Source organism: Mus caroli, chromosome 18, assembly GCF_900094665.2.
Source record: "Mus caroli chromosome 18, CAROLI_EIJ_v1.1, whole genome shotgun sequence".
NCBI classification, from domain to species: domain Eukaryota; kingdom Metazoa; phylum Chordata; class Mammalia; order Rodentia; family Muridae; genus Mus; species Mus caroli.
This window is the reverse complement of record NC_034587.1, coordinates 31275594-31281707: the sequence shown is the minus strand read 5'-3', so window position 1 is coordinate 31281707 and position 6114 is coordinate 31275594. Positions and strand designations below refer to the sequence as shown.

At 44.1% G+C, this 6114-nt stretch overlaps 1 non-coding gene across 1 annotated transcript; it reads left to right on the top strand.

Annotated features, from left to right (window-relative positions):
• The first annotated feature begins 724 nt into the window (after positions 1-724).
• Positions 725-785, top strand: LOC115029952. Its single transcript, XR_003835507.1, has one exon. It is a non-coding gene; the product is annotated as a U7 small nuclear RNA (small nuclear RNA).
• Positions 786-6114: the final 5329 nt, after the last annotated feature.

Sequence of the window (6114 nt, the reverse complement as noted above, 5' to 3'; positions counted from 1 at the left end):
TGTTGCTGTGACAAAATACCTTTTTAAAAAATTAGATATTTTCTTCATTTACATTTCAAAGGCTATCCACTTTCCTAGTTTCCTCTCCTATACCCTTCCCTATACCCCCCCACCCCCCCACCCTGCCCTGCTCCCCAACCCACCCACCCTGGCATTCCCCTGTACTGGGGCATATAATGTTCACAAGACCAAGGGCCTCTCCTTCCATTGATGGTTGACCAGGCAATCCTCTGCTACATATGCAACTAGAGACACAAGCTCTGGGGGCAGGGGGGTACTGGTTAGTTCATATTGTTGTTTCTCCTATCGGGTTGCAGACCCCTTTATCTCCATGGGTACTTTATCTCCTTCATTGGGGGCCCTGTGTGACAAAACACCTTGACCCAGGCAGACTTCTGATTTCAAGGTCTGTCTATTGAGCAAGTTCCAGGACAGCCAAGCTTAGGCAGTGAAGTAGTTGGAAAACAAAAGCTAACTTTCTCACATAAAAATGCCCTTTATGTCTAGATTTGGCAACCACAAGCACTGTGCCCAGGCAACACACATTTTATTTTTGGTAAAATAATAAAAAAAAATGTACTTGCTGTCTTTTTCTAAGAATCAAGGGGTTAAGGTCATAAAATGCTGATTTGTGGGGGAATCAAAAGAGAACCTGGGGTACATGACAGAATGGATATGCAAATACAAGCCTGAGCTTTGGGCTGCAAGTGGGAGCTACTTAGAGAGCTAACACAGCTTTTAGAGTTTTGTCTAGCAGGTTTTCTGACTTTGGTTGGAAAACCGATGAGCTACCTAAATAGGTGTCTAGAGAGCTATCTCGAGCAGACAGAGCTGCCGCTTGGACCCCTTCCTTGACTTTGAGTCGTTCTTCCACCGCTCCCGTATGCCCCTTCCTCAGGATCCTCCCCCCAAGCTGAGGCTGGCTCTTGGCAGTTGCTGTTGCACTATTGTTATTTCTCATTGTTTTATTTGCTACTCCTAGTGGTTTCAGACTTCGTTAACAATTGTTTCTGCATTTGTTTTTGATGAACATGCCAAAAAACCCAAACATATTTACAGACAAGTTTCAGTTAGTAATTCCAGATACATATGCATCGAATGTCATGAGAAGGAAAGAAAGGAAAAAAAAAAAGACAGGCATAAGATTTCGAAGATATTATCTACTGTAGTCACTTTTCCATGCTATAAAGAGACACCATGACCAAAGCAACTTATAAAATAAAGAGTTTATTAGGGACTTAACTGTTTCAGAGGATTAGAGTCCATGACCATCATGGCACATGACATGGACATGATGGAGTGTGACAGCAGGCAGGCAGGTATGGCACTGGAGCAGTAGCTGAGCCCTTACATGTTGAGACCACAACCATGAGGCAGAGAGCCAACTGGTGTGATGTGAGCATTTGAAACCAATGATTCACCTTCTCCAATAAGGCCACACCTCTAATCCTTCCCAAACTGTTCTACCAACTGGGGATCAACCATTCAAACATATGAGCCTATGGGGCTCATCTTTATGGATCTGCATTTCACCTTGCTCTTGGGGTGTCAGGACACTGCATGGGGAGTCAAAACACAGAGGTGCTAGGCTATGTTCCTTCCTTGGTGCCATCAGGGTGCCAGACTTGTGGGACATGCTACTCAGGGGAGGCGAAAGGTAGTCTAAATTAGGGGATCCAGCCTGTGTTTCTCTGGGTGAAAATGGTGTGGGTTGGAACAGAGCCGTGGCTCTCAAATTCCTGGGCACCCAGGTACTGCTGGGAACTGTGAAGAGTTGAGAACGGAAGGGGTGGGTCTAAGATGAGCCCAGGGTGGGGGTGGGGATAGGGGTGGGGAATCTGGCTTAGCTCAGGGTGCCAGGAGTGCAGAAAGACTTTCTGTGGGAGACTTAGGTGCAGCTCTCTAAGACAAAGACTCCTCCCACAGTGAAGGAGATCTTGCTTATCCAAACTTTATTCATGGCAGATGAGGATGCATACAACTTACTCAGGGTGGATCACAGATTAAATACCTTTCCAGGAAGGAAGGCCTGGGAAGGGAAGTTTATTGGCTAAACCCCTAGGATCCATCTAGATACCTCATTAGTATGGAGAACTCTAGGTTCTATGCTATGTGACTGGTGCTTTTAGTGGGGTTTCGTTGTCATGTGCTCATGACAGTCAGTACAGGAGTCTGGTCAAGAGCAGACTCAAACACCTACCCTTCTCAATTATGAGAGTTGCAGGGGCGGGGTGGGGCGGGGGTGGCCGGTGTTCCTTAATCTGCTCAACCTTTCCAGTTTTTCTGTCTGGTGACAAGGTTCTACTTGCCCCACACATCTTCATTCAGACCACCACACTGTGGTGTCCTCATAAGAGCTGCTTTAAAAGATACTTCATAGATATGTAATTCATATAATGTGGGCTAACCATTGTATATGGGATGACTAAATGGTATGTAGTTCAGTGTTTTACAGTCACCCATTCTATCTAACATCTAAGTACTCCAGTACTCCAAAATGTCTCTATTGATTAAACTTTTTTTGTTGTTGTTCCTGTCTCAGCCAACTTTTGACAGTCCTTCACATGCATTTTGTCTCCTTGGACTGAATCAGGGAGATTGGAACTGTCAGGGACAGTTCACACAAATGGAATATACAATATGTGAAGCCCAAATCACAAAACTGAAACAATCCTCTAAAATTAACGCATGTAATGCAAATGAAAACGACTGTATTTATACTTGCCAATGAACAATAATTTTAATACATGAAATCAAAGTTAACTTAAAATTAAGTTGTTAAAGTTATTGTGTTTGTAAAAGTGGAAGGTATTAGTATGCTAAACATTAAAGAAAGTGGGAAATCTTGCTTTAACTTAGGTCTGTTTTTAGCATAGTTTTGCTATGTTGTCTAGGCTAGCCTTGAACTCATATCTCATTCTCTCTGGAAGCTAGACTACAGAGTGTACCGCCATGGCCAGCTCTAGCTCATTTTTTTTTTTTTTAAAGAACAGTAGCACAGCCACAATTTTGGACCTGTCTTAAGCAGAGCGGTCTGTTTAAGAGTGTTCACTTTCTCTAACCACTGGCTAGAAGTAGCGCATCCGTAGCTGTGACATCCGGATTTCCTTCAGACATATGTACACTGCAGTGAGGGTGAGATAGAGGTGGGGGTTACTGGCCATTAAAACAGCAGAAGTGCCAAGCAGTTACACTGACCAAAATGTTTTCTTTCAGAGTTACATCTTAGTCTCTTATTTATCCGAAGTGCTCCATTCCATATAACAATGTTGCATAGTTTCTTTTCAGTAGTGTGCTGGGTTTGTAGAGGTTAGAGGAACAGCATAACCCCAGTCTAGGGGAATGCCAGGGCCAGGAGGCGGGAGTGGATGGATAGGGGAGCAGGGGGAGGGGGGAGGGGATAGAGGATTTTCAGAGAGGAAAATAGGAAAGGGGATACCATTTGAAATGTAAATAAAGAAAATATCTAATAAAAAAAGGAAAAAATAGAAACAGCATAATAAAATATCAATACACAGAAGTAAGCATCAGTCTCGGGATAAAGGTAGATGACGACCCTTCCCTCTACCCACTCCTCCCTCTGCATTCAGCCGAGGACCGTATCATTCTGGAAGTACCATCTACCAACCGCAGTCAGTCATGCTGGGCAGGCGCTATAGCCATTGTCAGCCACACCTTAGGGAAGAAATGTAGCAGAGTAGCTTGGGACTCTGTGCCACATCTATGCTGCAGTGTAGTGGTTGAACGCAGGAAGCTTGTGTATGGAGCATTACTACCCACTGACCGTCACTGTATACAATCGTGTCCTGAACTGATGAACAGTGTCTAGAACACCTGTCCAAATTCCCATAGAGAATTGGGAACGGAGAGTCATGGCTAACTCACTGGCAGCATCTGGAGTCAATTTCTCTTTGAAATCAAGCCAGTGAAGCTGATTTGAGAAGGCAACACAGAAATCTGGTAAGGTAAAAGCAAAGAGGGCTGGGTTGGTGGCTCAGTTGGTTAAACATTGTGCAAGCATGAAGATCAGAGTTCAATCCTCAGAACCCACATAAAAAGCTAAAGTAGGGAACGTGCTTGAAATCCCAACTTGGGGTGGGGGTGGGGGTGGGATGGAAGGGGGATCCGTGGCCCTTTCTGGCTATCCAGCCTTGTCTAGTTAGCAAGCTTCCACATCTCTGTGAGAGATCCTGTCTCCATGAACAAGGTGGATGGCTCCTGAAGAGTAAACCTGAGGTTGACCTCTGGCCTCTGTACCCCCCCCCACACACACACAGTGGAGGTCTCCTTAGGCAGATGACGTTGGTTGCCATTCCTCACCCATGGCAAGTGTAGGTATGTGATCATGAAAACGAATGTCCCTGAACTTTCCAAACAGGTTGCAAGGGTCGTTTTATGTAAGAGACTTGCCCCCAACCCTTTGGGTGGCTTGCTGTCACTGCACGTTTATATTGAAAGTGTTGTGCTCATTGTTTATGTCCCTATACAACTCAGTTTCAGGTTATGCTGTAGAGTGGATTTAGTGGGGACATTATGATTCATCACAAAGGTGGGGCAGATGTGTCAAGGTTAGATCCTTAAATACATTCTTCTGGGGTCCTAGTGGTCAAACATGGGAGAGTGGCCTTTGAAGCTTGGCATGTGTATCTTTATAGGTATGTTCCTCGCAGCAGTGAATCTCCAGGGACAGAAAAGGATATGATTATAAAAAGCCTTCCTGCTGGTGCTTTAGTGGTGGCTTGCTTCCTTTTTTTTTTTTTTTTTTTTTTTTTTTTTTTTTTTTAGATTTCAGGTGTACTTATTTTTTTTTTTTAATTGCTGGTATGAAAAGTTTCTAATTTCTTTATGGAAGCATTTAGTGCTAGGAACTTTCCTCTTAGCACTTCTTTGTGGACGTTGTACATCGTGGTGCGCACTAGGCTCCGCACCACGATGTACAACGTCCACAAGCAGCCTGGAACTCACTTTTTTTTTAGACCAGGCTGGCCTCGAACTCAGAAATCCACCTGCCTCTGCCTCCCGAGTGCTGGGATTAAAGGCGTGCGCCACCACGCCCGGCGGTGGCTTGCTTCCTAAAATATTTCCAGGGGGTGTGAAGGAGATTGCTCAACCTGAGACTGAAAGGGGGGTTAGCTAAGGTCCATAGAAGGTTGGTTTAGGTAAAACACTAAAAAAAAAATAGTGAATTTATGAACCGTGTTTGAAACCTTAGGAAGGAAAGGGTCCAACTTTATTGCTTGTTCTCTTCGTTGTCTGAAGGTGGTTCATACTCCAGCCACACTGCATTCAAATTTTGGCCACCATGAGATGAAGGAGGACAGAGATGTGTCTTTCTTCCTTTCCTTCCTCTTCCTTTCCTTCCTCTTCCTTCCTTTCTCTCTCTCTTTCATTCATTCATTCATTCATTCATTCTTTCTTCTTTCTTTCTTTAAAAAGATTCTTGGGGAGATGTTAAAGACTTTCAAGAAGTACCATCCACCATTTGGCTTTTAGGCTGCATTGGCATAATCATATAGTCATAGTTACCTACAGGGGAATCTGAGAAATGTGTCCAGCTAAAGTGGGTTTCAGAAGCGGGCGGTTTCTTCTATGGAGAACAAGAAGGTAAACACTGCAGAAGCAGAGTTCTCTTTCAGATAAACTCGGGAAGTGTCTCTTTACCCTTACTAGCTCTAGCCATGTACACTACTTTTGGAGTTTGGACTTAACTACCCAGTTAAAAGCTGTGGATATCAACAGAAAGGTCAATGTTAGGAACAAGTTACCTCTATGCCCTCCAAATATTGCAGGCTATTGCCATTGCTCTTGAGTTCCCTCCAGAAGTTGATGGTCAGACCCTATTGCTGAAGATAAGACACACCTGAGTCATGGAACATGAAGAAACCAAGCTGGCACTGGTCTGGAAGCTCCATTAATACTGGCTAGCTTTGGAAAGCTCTGTGCATGATCTCAGAAAAGAAAGCATTGGTCTTATTTAGCTGAGAACCTGGTTGACAACAACAAACTGCCTGGAAATATAAGCCAAAGGGTGTAATAGTGGCACAAAGGGCACTTTCTAGCTGGTGTTAAAGTCTGCTCTGTAAGTAGAACCCATACCTGACACACTTACTGGGA